This window comes from Hemicordylus capensis, chromosome 4 (genome assembly GCF_027244095.1).
Source record: "Hemicordylus capensis ecotype Gifberg chromosome 4, rHemCap1.1.pri, whole genome shotgun sequence".
In the NCBI taxonomy this organism is placed as follows: domain Eukaryota; kingdom Metazoa; phylum Chordata; class Lepidosauria; order Squamata; family Cordylidae; genus Hemicordylus; species Hemicordylus capensis.
Window position 1 is genome coordinate 74,751,969 of NC_069660.1, and position 16,380 is coordinate 74,768,348.

Here is a 16,380-nt window from a genome sequence, read left to right on the forward strand (position 1 = left end):
AATACCCACCTTAGCACTTCCAGAATCTTATTTGCATACACATTTCCACATGAGATCAAATGCTCAGGCTGGCACACTCCATCCCACACATTCATCCTCATACAATGCACACCACTGCTTGCAGTACCTATCCCACTCCCTTCAAAAGCCTACACGGTATTTGAGCTTGTGTAATTTCCAATATCTCCGGCTCTGTAAGAAATGAAGGGGGAGGAAAGAGAGGCAGAAAACAAGGTGCCCCCCTGAAGGAATCGTTAGGATATCAGAGCTTTACTTGCTGAGCAGAATTTTAATCAAGCATCGCATAAATAGCCTTGGTCACAGATACCTAATAAGCAGATCACAGCCCTTTGGAATAGAGCACAAAGCAGATTGTCACATATAATAATCCTATTTACGCCTTGATAAAGGTTCTCCCCCTCTCATTTCTCCCTCTTCTCTCTCCTGCACTTGCTCTCCTCCCTCTCTCCCTCTCCCTCTCCCTCTTTGCAGGTAGTTAAAAAGAGGAGATACCACTTTACAAGGTTCTCTTAGCATTCAGGAGTAGTTGTGCACTTACAATGCTGGCATCATATTTAATAGAGAGAGGGAGGGGGAAATAAATAAGAAAAGCAAGTTAAGCAGCAATGGAAAAATATAGAAAATGTTCAGTAGTAGAATGCAAAGATGAAGAATAAACTTGAATGAAATGGGGAAATAGGAAGAGACAGCTGTGGCAGAGGATTAAATGTTAACAGGATCTCGGGAGTTTCCTAATTCATAATTCCTATAAGGAGCATTTTTGTGTGTTTTCTTCATAGCTGTTGGAAAGTGTAAGGCACTGCCTTAATAGGAGTTTAAAATAATTAATTCTAGAGCACTTTTCATTTCCAAAGGCTTCAAAATTCATTTTAAATTAGCCCTGTGCGATTAGGCTGAGAGAGACTCAATGCTTCCCCATCAATCTGGGTGTCCCATGTCCCAGCACAACCCTCTGTCTGTTCCCTGTACCATCTCACTGAGCCCCGCTCCCTTCATCTGTGGATGTGAGACCCAGGGACAGTCTTTTTCTCTTCACCCCTCTAAACTGCTCCTGCGGTGCTCCAGGGGCCTGAGGCACATGACAGGAACATTCAGGTGGGAGGATTCTGCCGGGCTAAGGACTGCAGGGATGGCTCAGCCATTCTAACAGACTGGAGCCTGCATCTGTGTTCCCTCTCTAATGGCTTTGCAAATGCCTTGAGCCTTTGTTTCCATCCCTTGTGACTCAGCCAACAAGCAATTCCTATTCACCTGCCAAGGACAACGTAAATACATGGAAATGTTAGACTGGTGTGTCCTTCATTCACTTCAGAAACCATGTGGGCTTCCTTATGGGCTCAAGCTGTGCGAGGGTGGAACCAATGTCTCTTTTTCAGAGCCAGGGCCTGAGGAGACTTCACACCTACCATGATCACCAGAGCAGTGGTGCCCTAAGACCACTGTGCACTTGAGACAGGGCACTGAATGCTGCCCCTTGCCATCGAGCCCTCCTCCCTCTCTTTCCTTTTGTTTCAAGCAGCAGTGGTGTGAGCCACTGTTTGATTACATGCATGTGTACACACACACACACACACAGACTCAATCACTCCCACCCCCTCCTTTGTTGCACCACACATGCCCTCCTTCACCCCCTCCCTTATGCGCTGCAGGGCTGATTATGAAAAGGAGGAGGAAGTGGCATTTATAACCAGCCCAGTAGTGCATGAGGGAGGAGGCAGAGATAGTTGATGTCATGATTGAATGCTCTGTGCCAAGGCAGGTGATGATGGCAAAGAGGAAGAGGAGACAACGAGCTGCTTCTCTGTCCTAACAATCTGCTGCCTGAAGTGACTGCCTCACCTTGTTTCATGGAAGGACCACCCCTGTGCTAGAGCAAAGGCTTCCTCCCTGGCTTATTCACTGAGGCACTTGGCAACAATAGTCTAATCTGGTAGGTGGTAAAGTGGCTCCTGTTTTCAAAATGCAGGGGCTGACATGGCTTGGGCGTGAATAGACTGAAGCAGGTTACAACAATATTTTAAATAGCAGCCAAATGCTGTATGTAAATCACCATAATTAGGGGAGTGCATAATTAACGTGAGGCTGACAGCACAATTGTCAGAAGTGGTACCTTTGATCCTGGTCTATCGTAACACCTTCCTACCCCCCCCCTTCCATGCTCTCCCCCTTTTTATCAGTGGGCTACTTCTTTGGCAGGGAATTGCACAGCTCTATCAGGCTAAGCACAGCCTGCACTAATGTACTCGCATCCAGCATATATCCAAATAGTCTATGATTGCAGTGTTGCTGCATCTACCCTTGAAAAGTCAGGGAAGCTCTTCTCACAATTCATGAGAAGAGCTTCTCCCACAGACGATCCTGCCCAGAGCCCAGCCAGATTGGCCACCCACACGACTGCCAGCTCTGTCATGGAGCCGGCAGGGGTGGCAGAGATTGGGGGCTGGCTGGCCCCTGGAAGTTCCAGGATGCTCTGCGTGAGGTATCCTGGAGAGACCCCTGAGGGCGGGAAGCTGCTTGCAGCCTCCCAGTCAGGGGCCTACTTGTGTGTCGCCACATGCCACGGTGACACTCGAGAAACAAAATTAGGTTAATGGAGCACTCGCTCCGTTAAACTCATTTAAGGGGAGGGTGTTTTAGGCGGGCTAGCTGCCTTGAGAGCACCGGGCTCGCCCATGAGCCTGGTGATTCCCATGGTCAACAGAAAGTGGGCTAAGCTCCCTTAGCCTGATTTCCATTGATCGTGGGAATAGCCTCACTACTATCTACATGAGTAACTGCCTAGCAAAACATCGAAAAAGTAGTTGTATTTTCTTTGAAACTGTGGGTGACGTAGAAACCCTGGTATTACTGCTGTACCCTAGCCTCCTTTACCTACTTGCTTGAAGAATCAGCCAGCCAGTGTGATTAAAAAGAACAATTGTGAATTCCACCCACTGTAACCATGTACATTGCTGGTTTAGCATGTAAATTATTTAGCATGTAAAACATAATGGAAATGCTGCAGACTCATGTAACATGTAAACAAACCCTTTAGTGATTTTCTAGGGATAGAGAGTTGGAGATTGCTAATTGACCATGAGATTGCTCACCTCTCTTGCCATTGCCTTGCTGCCAATCTGCAGTTTAAAAGCCCAGTGTGCCCAGAAGGTAAGGCAGTCGAGAGATGGGGAAGAGTGGCATGAATAAGGAAGGTAGGGATAGGCCAGCATCCCATCAGGGGACATGGGCAGCAGTGTCTGGGGGTTGCCTCTAGCAGTGCCAGCACTCAAACCAGTGCTGGGTGCAAGGAATGCTGAAAATTACCAATCTGTTTATTCTGTTGCAGGGGAAAGGATATGGCTACTTGTATTAGAGGAAAAGCAGCTTGGGGATAGGGATGTGCAAGAATCTATTTTTTCATTTTGATTTGTACCTGAATTGATACACCCCCGATGTGTTTTGGGTCCAAATATGACCCCCCCATTCACCCCAGATTCAATTTGTACATGAATTTTCCAAATCTGAATAGGTTCAGATCAAAAAAAGGGTCCTGGGGCCAAAAGAGTGGGTGGTGGTGGTAGTGCCCAATGGGTGGAAGCTACCACCCAAATCTCAAAGAAATTGGGCAAAGGGGTGATTTTAATATAATTTTTGAAGTATATGTGTCTTTATTTTTCCCATCGGGAATAATGGGGATTCCAGCAACCTTATAGATCAATGTGAGGGGCACTTGGATGGCCCAGAGTGGAGTGTGGTGGGTGGTAGTGCCCAATGGGTGCAAGGAAGCTACCACCCATATTTCAAAGGAATTTGGCAAAGGGCTGATTTTTATATAATTTTTGAATTTTACACGTCATTAAGATTTTTGCCATAGGGAATAATGTGTATTCCAGCAGCCTTAGTTATCACTCCCGGGGTGTGTGTGTGTGTGGCACTAGGGTGGCCCAGGGTGGGTTGTGGTGGATGGTAGTCCCCAGTGGGTGCAAGGAAGCTACCAACCAGATTCCAAAGGGATTGGGCAAAGGGCTGATTTTTAAATAATTTGTGAAGTTGGCATGTCTTTTGGGCAGATTCGGGGCAGGAAGGGGGTTTGGGGGGCAAAAGAGTGGGTCGGGTGGTAGTGCCGCAATGGGTGCCTGCTAACATCCAGATTTTAAAGTACTGTAATTGGGCAAAGGGATGATTTTTAAAGAATTTGTGAAGTTTGTGCATCTTTAAGCTTTCCCCCCCGATAGAGAATAATAGGGGTTTCAGCAGCCCCATAACTCTACTTGGGGGTTGCCTAGAGTGAGTGGCGGTGTAGTGCACAGAGTGTGCCAACCACCCCCATACCCACAAGCCCATGGGGTACTGGGTATTGTTGTTTTGAGGTGTTCTGAGTGCAGATTCGCTGGTAGCAAATGAGAGTGCATTCATTTTCAGTGTCAAACAATGAATCCACTCTCATTTGCTGCCCCAAAGATGCACAAACTTCAGATGTTCTTTAAAAATCAACCTTTTGCCCAATTCCTTTCAAATCTGGGTAGTGGCAGGCACCCATTGGGGCACTCCTAGGAGGCACCCACAAGCAGAAATGGGCACTGTCTGTCCCCATTGTCCCATAGGGTGGATGCAGCACACAACAACAACAACAACAGCAGAGCTTTGCAAAGAACAAGGTTTCCAAAGGTCACACACATGCACTGTGTCACTCACCACATCTACTGTGTCCCACCATCCCCACCAAATGCAATTGATCTTCACACAACAGTGTGAACAAACAACAATGAAATGCACTGCCCCACGTGCTCCTCCCAATGCAGGGTAACAGCTGAAGCAAGCAAGCAAGCAAGCAATCACAGATGCATCAGACTAGGGCCAACAACAGCATCAAATATGTCCTGCCCTCCCCCACCCAAGCATTTTTCATCCACAAGCAACAGACTCAGCTACATCTGTGGCACCCGGCCATAAAAGCGGGTTAAGTAAGGAAGGGTGCAAAACAACATTCTACCAGTGGAACAGTGAGGTTTGGCCTCTTTCCCACCTACATAAGTAAAAGAGTGATGACGACAACAATGGCACACAATTTTTTGGCATATTTTTTGGACATTTCTGCAATAGATGCCTGTGGCACCAGGACAACCTATTGTAGATGCAAGCAATCTAGTTTGAATAAAAATGATGATGCTAGAAGTCACAATATGACCCAAACAAAGAAGTACACACAGACACAAACCCTGTCCTGTGCCCATCCATTTTTATGTGTGTGTGTGTGTGTGTGTGTGTGTACACACACACACACACACACACTCCTTAAGTCTAGTGTGGTGTAAGTCATAAGTCCAGTGTGGTGTAGTGTAGTGGTTAGAGTGCTGGACTAGGACCGGGGAGACCCGAGTTCAGATCCCCATTCAGCCATGATACTTACTGGGTGATTCTGGGCCAGTCACTTCTCTCTCAGCCAAACCTACTTCACAGGGTTGTTGTGAGGAGAAACTTAAGTATGTAGTACACCGCTCTGGGCTCCTTGGAGGAAGAGCGGGATATAAAACGTAATAATAATAATAATAATAATAATAATAATAATAGGGGCCACAGAAATAACCATCAGCCAATTACAAAAAGCAGCTTTACTGGGAACAGCCTATATTCTATGATGATATCTATAACAACAACAACAACATTATTGACAATAAAATTCAGCCATCCCAGGTCCTTGGGAAGGACTCGATGTCTGGATAAAACAAACCGGTCAATAACACCTGTCTGACTGTGTAAACAAGATATATATATATATATGTGTGTGTGTGTGTACACACAGCTAGACTTATGATTATGTCATAAGGAGATTATGGAGGGGGGAAGCATAGTACACCTGTGCATTTGTGCTCTGTGAAAGGGTTAGTGGGCTTAGGGTTAATTTTTGCCGTGGCCTCAGAATGCTGCAGTTGGGGGTGGGGGTAAATGGGTGCAGGGAGGAGGCTAGAGTCTGTGCCTTCCTGCCCATTCAGAGCCTGTAGGCTGCTGGGCAGAGAATATTAATACTGATATATTATAGGCAGAGAGGACTGGAGGACAGGCTTCTGTTTTTTTTAAAAAAATGCAAAAAAAAAAGTCTTTGGAATGGGGAAAAAGACAGAATTGTTTTTTTAAAACCACAAGGCTATGCTACCCTTCTAACCACCTACTAGTACTAGCTAATGGGGATCCCTCCCACACAGAACCCCTGTTTAAACTTCTTCTAAATAGCACACAACTTTTTAAATTAAATTGCAACCCAAAATCTACCTCCAAACAGGAGAAAACTGCAATCATACACAATTCCAGAGACGTGTGTGTTTATGGTGTGTGTGTGTAATGGGTACTACTCGCTCAGTCTAAGGATTCACCCACATTGCATCCAGTATTCCACTTCTGTGGTCTGGTCTCTGATGAGTCTACTCTTTCTTCAACTTCTTCGTGACTTCTCCTTCTTCAGTCTTCAGATTTGGGGGAGGAGAGACTGGGGCAAAAGCCTGGAAAATCTGGTGGCTGGCGGCTGGCACAGACAGGCAGTGCTTCTCTCAAGGGGGTGAAAAAAGAATTCTTCTCAGGAATAAAGAAGCAATGCGGCAGATAATCCATTTCCAGTCTGGCATGCAGTAGCCAGCAGGGGCGGGCAGGCAGGCAGGCAGGCTGGCTGGCTTGGTGGCAAGGCGGGCAGGGCAGGGCTCTCTTCTCCCAAGAGGCAGAAGGGCAGTAGCTGCCTCTTTAAATCTGATTGAATCTGATTGAAAATCCCTCCTTGAACTGCCTACTACCCTTGCCCCTTCTTCAACCCTTCCCCTGGCCAATGTGGGGTCAGTCAGGAGTGGCAGGAGCCAAAAGAACCAATCAGGAAGAAGGAGACAATTGTCAGCAGATCAGCCCATGCTTTCGTTTACTGATCTGAAGGTGGGAAATTCAAATAGACATCAAACACAAAATGGAGACTACATGGAGATTGCCACAAAATGGAGGTCCAAAACAACAAAACTTTTGGATCTGAAATTCAGGCTATTTGCTTTGTGCACAAATCGCTTGAAACAGCCTGATTTGAGTACAGATTGTTCTGTATCCGAAATGTTTTGCACATCCCTACCCGGGGAGGGGATTTTTAGCAGAAAAAATACGTGTGTGTGTGTGTGTGTGTGTAGAAACTACATGTGATTAACACAACATCACATGGAGCTTGTCACTTGTGAAAATGAATGGGCAGCTTATCTAAGATTTCTCTGATTCTGTGCTGCTTTGAAAGCAGTCCTGAGGAATGCATTTAGAAACTATTGCCTGGCCAAATTTGCCATCTTTTGGCTCTGGGATTCAGCCAAGCCATGGTCACTCTCCTTTTCTGAGCTCAGCCATAGCACTCTCTTTGCTAAGCTGAACTAGAAGGCCTCAGATCATAACCAAAGTGCTCATTCCAGTAATGAGATCTTGCATGTATAAAATGATTTTAAAATGTCTCAGTTGGGTGATGTTATTTTTCATTAGCTTTTACTCAATGGCCATGCAAGATTGTTGCACTCTGGGAATCAGCTGTCATCTTCCTCCCTAGAGGAGGCTTCATGCTGATCCGCAACAGTTCTGCAGTGTTTCCTGAATGTAAGGTTTGTAACAAATGTATGTAGAAATGTGCTATCCAAATATAAGAATGAAGACAATGAAAGTTGAGCAAAGAACTTGTTGCCACTGTAATAATCTCCTGCATCTTCAAGGAAGGGAAAAACTGGGGGGGAGGAGAGCAGAAGCTGTGATGATTTAATAGGTCTTTTCTGTTTCTGAGATTAATTAATGCCTGCAGAGCAAGATGTAAAGTGCTATATAAGTGCTCTGCAGCATTAAGACTCTCTCGTACTAAATCATTCTAATGCACCATTCAGTGTGGGACAGCACTGATTAATTTAAGAGGCTTATTTATTACTTCCTTGGGTAGAGTTTTAGAACCAGCCCCCAGCAAGGGGTGGAACACCATCTTCCCCACTCCCTTGCCTTCCTGATGGGAAACTGTATAAAAGCTGTGCTACTGCAAGGTTCTGAATAGCCTGACCTTCATCAGCAGTAACACAGCTGAGTGGAGTTGTGCTGAGTGCTATCTACTGACACCATTTATACCATTCTATTCCCATCTCATACTGCTCTTTCTCCTTACATTAAGCTGGCTTCTGGGTGTTTATGACCTCTCTCCCAATGGGGAAGCAATAACTTTCCTGAGTATTGAATGGAGGTCAATGACTGGCCTTGCTTTCATCCCTGCCCTTTTTAGATTGTGCCAAGTTGACTCAATCCTTTTTGCACTTCTCTCTTCTCTGGAAACAAATTAACATCTCTCTGAGAAGTTATTCTTTGTGAGGGCACTCCCTCCACTCCTCCAGCTATGGTTGCCATCTCTGATTGGATCAGTTCTTGAGCCCTGTCCACCCATTATGTTCAACACACATAGAATCTGTGTACAGGAACCCATATACAGATCTGTACACATGTACAGCTATCCACGCATTATGTTCAATGCACATGCAGACATATATTTCCTATCTATGCCCTGCATTTGAGGTGGTCTGCAGCCAGGCTAACTTTTAAAATGAACACATATAGAGACATTCTACACAGACATCTGAAAGCATATACAGGTGAAACTCGGAAAATTAGAATATCGTGCAAAAGTCCATTAATTTCAGTAATGCAAATTAAAAGGTGAAACTGATCTATGAGACAGACGCATTACATGCAAAGCGAGATAAGTCAAGCCTTAATTTGTTATAATTGTGATGATCATGGCGTACAGCTCATGAAAACCCCAAATCCACAATCCCAGAAAATTAGAATATTACATGGAACCAAGAAGACAAGGATTGTAGAATAGAACAATATCGGACCTCTGAAAAGTATAAGCATGCATATGTATTCAGTACTTGGTTTGGGCCCCTTTTGCAGCAATTACTGCCTCAATGCGGCGTGGCATGGATGCTATCAGCCGGTGGCACTGCTGAGGTGTTATGGAAGACCAGGATGCTTCAATAGCGGCCTTCAGCTCTTCTGCATTGTTTGGTCTCATGTCTCTCATCCTTCTCTTGGCAATGCCCCATAGATTCTCTATGGGGTCAGGTCAGGCGAGTTTGCTGGCCAATCAAGCACAGTACACTGTATCGTACAGTACACGGCAAAATTAAGGCTTGACTTATCTCGCTTTGCATGTAATGCATCTGTCTCATATATCAGTTTCACCTTTTAATTTGCATTACTGAAATTAATGGACTTTTGCACAATATTCTAATTTTCCGAGTTTCACCTGTACAACATAGTAAGGCTATTCTCACGGTCATGCAAAATTGGGCTAAGGGAGCCTAGCCTGATTTTGCATGCGCGTGAGAACCACCGGGTTCACAGCCGAGCCCAGTCTCACAAAAGTGGGTAACCCGCTTAAACAACCCTCCCCTAGGCCCAGGTTAGCGGAGCGAGCGCTCTGCTAACCCAGGCTTTCTGATCGTGAGTTGACATGGCGCGGCTCTGCACCGTATCAACTCATGAGTAGACCCCCAACCGGGAGGCTGAAAAGCAGGGCATGCTGGAACTTCCGGGGGCTGCACGGCCCCCAATCCACCCAGCCCCCGCCGGCTCCATAATGTAGCTGGCAGTCATGTGGGCGGCCACTATGGCTGCCCCGAGCAGACTGACTGCTCGTCTGTGGGGAGAGTGGGCTTAGCCCACTCTCCCCGCAAACCCCATCAAGGCTCTTCTCACTAATCGTGAGAAGAGCCTCAGTGTCTGGAGAGGGCTCTGCTGAAGTTCCTTCTACTGTGATGGCATGAACCTATCAAGTGAACAAATCTAAGACCTGTATTTAATGGTGTGCTTCAATAGAAAGAAATTGAGGCTGTTCTCATGACCAGGCCTGGGGCAGCATTAGCCTGGCCATGGGAAGTGATCCCTCCGCTCCCTGCCTGCCTAAGCCCCTTAACAAACCTGGCTGTCAGCCGAGGTTACGGGTACTCTCTCACCCTTAACCTGGCTACTGGGTATTGTGTGACTCTTTGGGCTGCATGCAAGGAGTGTCCGTCTGAGGGCTGAATCCCCAAAGTAACACATGTGCTGCACTTTGCATTGAGGGATGCCCAGAGGCTGGAACAAGAAGTTCTGGCCCAGGATTTCTCCGCCTTGCTCTGTGCTTCTTAGAGCTGCATGAAGCAGGGCTGCCCATGCTGGCGTACCAGAGGTACACCAAAGAGGACTAGCTTGGTTGTCTGGGGGGAAGGTAAGATGAAAGCAGCCTTCCCCCCCATGCCCTCCCCACCTGCCCAGGGCAACCGTGTGAATTGCCCCATTGTCTTGGATCTGTGTCTAATCTGACCTCAGCTGTAAGTCAACTGGATAGCCCTGGACAGGTCATTTAAATCTCAGCTTCAGTTCTCCATTAGTAAAATTGAAATAATGGTGGTCTATCTCAGTGGGTTTAATGAGCAAAAATATCACTGGCTCAAAATGTTAAAGGTGTTGCTTGAGTTCTAAATCTAAATATTGTCAATAATAATGTACTGTGGAATGGTTAGTTAGACACTGATTGAAAAGAAATGCCGGTGATATATTTTATGATACATAATAATTAATAGGAAGTACAGTGCTGAACCTTAGGGTCATGAGACTGCTTTGAGCCGGGGTGTAACTGCACAACAAGAGTTAGGCTGCCTTTGGAGATAACGCTAAACCAGAGGCAACCATGCCAGAGGTTCAGTTGTGTGGTCGTCCAAATGCATGGAACTATGGCTTCATCACCAAACTGACCCAAGAGTTTTAACCCCAAACTGTAATCTGAACCTTCAGTTTGTAGTGAGTGTCACTGCTAAAACCTCTGGTTCGAAGGCAGCATGATGTCATTCAAATTTTGCTGCCGCCATAACCTGGGTTTTGTGCTGTGGCTGCTCCAGAAACCATAGAAAGGGTGGCAGACCAGCCCAGAAATGCATCAGCTTTATGCCTGCTGTGCTTCTTGCTGGCTGCTTCTCCGCATTCTCTGCACTCCTCCTGACATTGCCTGGCAACAGGGACACCATGTTGCCATGTCCCAAGCTCCAATGCATGTGAAGGGATAGATCCACACTGGGAAAATCCCTCTTTCCACTTTGTGGTTCCCCCTTTGTCAATCTGCACAAAAAGGATGGGATGACAAAACGGGCACAGGGGGAGGAGTCTCCATGAATAAAGGGTTGCAGAAGTATGGTCAGCAGGACAATGATCTCCCTGGATTCCTGGACAGTGCCTGTATTATTAAGGTTCCCATGAATGGTGCTACTCCCACCAACTCTATAGAGTGGTCCCCTAAACACTGCATGTATGTGTATCCAAATGTTAAGCCTTGGCCCTCTGGCTTGGAGGTGCCCCAGACTGTTGTGGCCTACCTCATGAGAGTGCAGTCCAATGGAGACCCGAAGCTAATGGAGCCTCTGGTCTTCCCCAGTGGACTGGCCCTCTCATAAGAGGGCTAATCCCCAGGCAGCAAGTCAAAATGGGGGCAGGAGTGTGTTGGAGCTTCCTGGACTGCTTGACCCAGGTCTACCATTCAAAGAGCATCCTTTGTCACAGTGGGCCTACCATTTGAAGAGCATCCATTGTCACAGTTGAACAACTGGGCCTACCATTTGAAGGGCATCCTTTGTAACAGGGGACCAAACCCCAGGATCCTTTGTCCAAACTTTGGTTTCTCCTGTTGAGGGTAGGCTTTCCTTTGCTGGCACACATGGTGCCGTACCAGTCTGGAGCACCTGAAAGCCGAGGGGCCAAGGCTGAACATTTGGATACACACACATATACCTGAAGCACCATGCTCACAAATATATTATTATTATTATTAGTAGTAGTAGTAGTAGTAGTATTTATTTGATTTATATACCACCCTTCCAATAATGGCTCAGGGCGGTTTACATAGAGAAATAATATTTATAATGCCCTTATTCAAAACTATGGTGTGCCAATCCACCTGGACACAAGCGCTATTGGGCAAATTGTCATCATTTGGCTTTTCTATTGAATATTTGTTATTATTAGATTGCAATCAAGCCAAGGAGATCCTCAAACAGAGGATCTTGGACAATGAATACCAGAATGATTTAAGCTCCATTTCAGAGACCATAAGAGGGTGCCTTGGTGACTAACCAGGAACCTGCTAGTTACCTATACTATCACTTTCCCTACTAAACCATCATAGGGTGTTTTCTCAGGGCAAGATATGATGCCTTACCATCAGCAGTTCTATCTGGGAGGTTTTTTAAAATGCCTTTGGCCAGTTGGATTTTCCCTTGTGCCTCAGGTGAGGTTGAATCTGTCCGCCATGTGCTGCTGTTCTGTTCTTTTTATAATGATAGTAGGTGCAGTTTTATTTCTCCCCTGCTATCACACTTTCCTGGTCCAACTGCTGACCTTTGTGCCACACTCCTTCTTGCAGATAAGAAAACTTTTATCACCTACAATGTTGCCAAATTTTGTGTGATTGCTAAGATCCTCCAACAGCTTCATGTTTCATGTAGTTTCTAGCCCTACTTTCTAGATGCTGCTACAAGAGACTTCTATGTTGGTGTACTTGGTATGATCGAATTCTTATCATAATGTAGTATTATTTGTTTCTATGTACATCTGATAAATGATCACATTAAGCTATTCATTCATTCAAACTATGGTACAGTCACACTTGGAGTACTGTGTACAATTCTGGTCACCATACCTAAAGAAGGACATTGTAGAACTGGAAAAGGTGCAGAAGAGGGCAACCAAGATGATCAGGGGCCTTGAGCATGTTCCTTATGAGGCAAGGGGCTACAACACCTGAGGCTTTTTACTTTAGAGAAAAGATGACAGTGGAGAGACATGATAGAGGTCTATAAAATCATGAAAGGTATGGAGAAAGTGGATAGAGGGAATCCCGCCCCCCCCACCCCGGTTAGGATTTAAAAATTAAACTCTGTGAATGACCAAACTATCCTGGTGATAACTAAATTTGTATACTGCAGATGAGCATCTGGGATAACCCCTTTTAATTTTTAAATCCACAACCCTTTCCCAGGAGAAGCAATGTAAGCTGCTCACTCTTGGGGTTGGGGGGTTTAATTTTTAACGGGGTTGGGTATTTAAAAATTAAAGGAGTTATCTCAGGTTTTTTTTTTTCCAGTTGAGAAGCAGCTTGGCTGTGCTTTAAATTTTCCAGGCTGAGAAGTGGGGTGGGCTGCTTGTTCACAGGGTTGGGGATTTAAAGGTTAAACCCCCAACCCCACAAATGTGCAGCCTGCACTGTTTCTCAGGAACTCCCAAGGCGTAACCCCATTTTCCAGGTTAGATTTAAATTTTTAATGTTGCAGTTTTAACTTCCGTGGTAATATTAAAGGGTCAATATTAAAGGGTCAATATTAAAGGGTCTCCCAGGAAACAATTTCCACATTGCAATATACTGACAAATAGCAGAGGACTCTGGAACATGCTTTAGGGTGCATACTCAGTTCACATTGGACAGTATAGTGTGTCACCATTGTCCATTGTGAATGAGAGTGTGTCCTAGGACACATCTACCATTTATGTGGGTGCACATTGCAGAGGAGGATTAGTAATGGTGGGCCAGTTATCTTTCAGTTGTTCTTAAATAAGGTTACGAAGACCCCTGGGATCTGTGGAAGATAGTTTGAAAACCATATGTATCCTATCTTTGGCAGCATGTGATGGTTGGTATACAGTTGTATTACATATTAGATAGCATTGATAGTTGACATGTAATGGTCTGCTTTTTCAGTATACCCCACCATCGCTTGTCTCCCAGCCAAAGGAAGGAATCCAAGTCCAACTGTACAGTGCTAACAGGACCAGGGAAATGGCTTTTTCACAGGAGGCTTGAATGCAGTCTCTCACCACCTCTTTTGACTAAGAAAGAGTTAAAAAGGTTTCAGGCACAATAGCTTGGGAAGACATGGGAAGATATGTGAGTGTGTGTCCTTGGAATCACTCAGTTCTCTCCTAAGTATTTCTGAAATCCTAATTAATGATGCTATTCTCAGCCAAGAATGTTTCCTCTATTTATTAAGCTAATCAACTTAGGAAGTGCATGACTCTATAGGCAGAGTTCACTATCACAGGAAACCCAAATGTGGAAATGGAAAACCTGCTTGGGTACCCACCTAATCAAGCCTCTGGAACTCCAGATGTGGAGAAGACTGACCTCACATGTCAGCCACCTTCCATGAATTAAAAAATCCCTCAGATCTTCCCTATGAAAGAAGGCGCTAAGTTCATTAACCAGTTTTTTTTAAAATGAAAGAAGATGGGCTACCATCCACAGCTTAGCCCGCTCTCCTTGCTCAGCTCACCAAACTGGGTCTCACTGATCGTGAGACCCGGCTCAAAGTGTTTCTGCTGTGCCCCCCCTTTCCCAGGGTGGCTGGGAAATGCTGCCCTCTTTCCCAGGGTGACTGCTCAGTGGCAGTAGCATCTTGCAAGCTGCCACTGATATGTACTGAGCTCACTGAGTGGTAGAAGCCAGTTTTGGTTATGTGAATCTGCCCTCCAAAATTTCTTCCTTCATTTCCTGGATGGTAGATGTTTAATCTGGCCTTCCTTCAGGGTATGTGGGGCAAAGGGCACAGAGTAGAAAGGAGGCTGGGTGTGGGGAGAGGAAATTTGCATTGCTACCCCTTCTCCTGTTCTCTTTCTAACAGCCAGTGGCATAATCTTGTGTTGCTGCCAAAGTGACTTGTTGATAGCTTCAGCTGCCATGTTTTATAAACACATCTTTCTCTTCTCTTTCCTGTCCCTGGAGTTCCTGACTGCCCTTTTGAAGCCCGTCATAATTAGGCTCAAAGCATGGGAGGAGGAGAAGTTGGTGGGCGGTGACAGCTGTGCCAATTAAGCAGATATAAACCATGAAAGGGGGGGAAATTAAAACAGCCAAGAGCTGTTTTATTTGCTCTTTTGGCAATTGGAAACCTGGGTCTTCAGAGCCCTTCACATCTCCCTTCAGTGGCAGTTAACTTCCTGGGCTCCAAAATCCATCTGGAATCTCTCTCTCTCCTTTCTACACGTCTTCTTCAGAGATGAGAGGGTGAGAGCTTTTGTCTGTCTTCTTCTTGGGGGAGACTCTAGGGTTTCTTTCATCTGCCATCCTCTGTTGTGGTGCCAAATTTTGTGGGAGAAAACACAGAACTGCAAATCCATGGTTTCTATCTAATGCTTCCCAAGCTTTTCATCTGTGATCAGACTGAATGTGTTCCTTAGAGAGGCAGAGAGAACACTTTGCTGCCTTTGCTGCTGTTCCCTTGCATTATAAGGATGAACAAAGCACTCCTGGGAGAATCACAAGGTGCTTGGAGCCCAATGGACATTGTTCCAAGTGCCCATCACTGTCTCTTTACTTGCATTTCCTTTCTGGATGTGTCAGGTATTGTATATATAGAACTGGGGTTCTGGACTAAGAGGCATTGGGGCCTGAGTCCTCTGTCTATTTTAGGCTGCTGGCGTATTACATAAACATGGCAATATTATCTTCTCTCTGACCTGGATTCTCCATTTCAGCTTTGGCCGGTTAGGGTTAAATCGGGCGGAGGTTGGAATTTGTGAACGTCCAAATGCGTGAAACCACAATTTCACAGCAAAAGCAACCTGTGGTTTCCATCTCCAAATTTCAGTTTGAGTTTAATGAGTTTTGCCACCCCCAACCTGAGAATTTATGGCAGCAGCGTTATATCCCAATGCAGATACTGTTTCATGTAGTTTCTAGAACTATAATCATAGAGAGGGTGGCCCAGACCCACCCAGGATTACACCCGCTCCATGTCTGTGGTGCTTTTTGCTGGCTTGTCCCATCCCCTGCACTTGCCCCACCCACTTCTCTGATCCAATAAAGCAGTTGCCCAGCAACATGCATGTCCCATCCCAAACTCCCAAGCCTGTCAAATGGGAAGGTCTCATGGGAGCATGTCCTCTTCCCACTCTGTCCCTTGTCCCCCCCTCCGGGCAATCAGGAGAGAAAGGGGACGGGATGGTAAGATAGGCACTATATGCTCAGCTTTTTGAAAATGAAGCTATCAAGATGTATGTTCACAAGCACATGCAGTCACTGTGGTAACATAAACAAGGCAACCTCATCAGACTGCTGGGACAGCCACATATGGCAGGGCGATGATACCCAGGGTTGGAAGGGCAGCCCCAATCAGGAATTCTTGAATGGCTCAGGTCTATTTTTTCCACAATGATGTTGGGGAAGGTGGGCCCAGCCCCTTCCCCTTAGGTGAATGCTTGCAATCCCTAGGTTGACTCACGAGAAGGGCTGGGCAGCAGAATCAGCATTGCCTCAAGTGACAGGGAGATTCCTCCTCTATGATTATGATGGATGCTACTCCTGAGTGGACCACT

At 45.8% G+C, this 16,380-nt stretch overlaps 1 protein-coding gene across 5 annotated transcripts in view; it reads left to right on the plus strand.

Moving 5' to 3' along the window:
* The window catches only part of GRM4 (glutamate metabotropic receptor 4), a 600,709-nt gene that overhangs the window by 297,014 nt on the left and 287,315 nt on the right, over positions 1-16,380 (plus strand). The gene's annotated exons all lie outside the window — the stretch shown is intronic.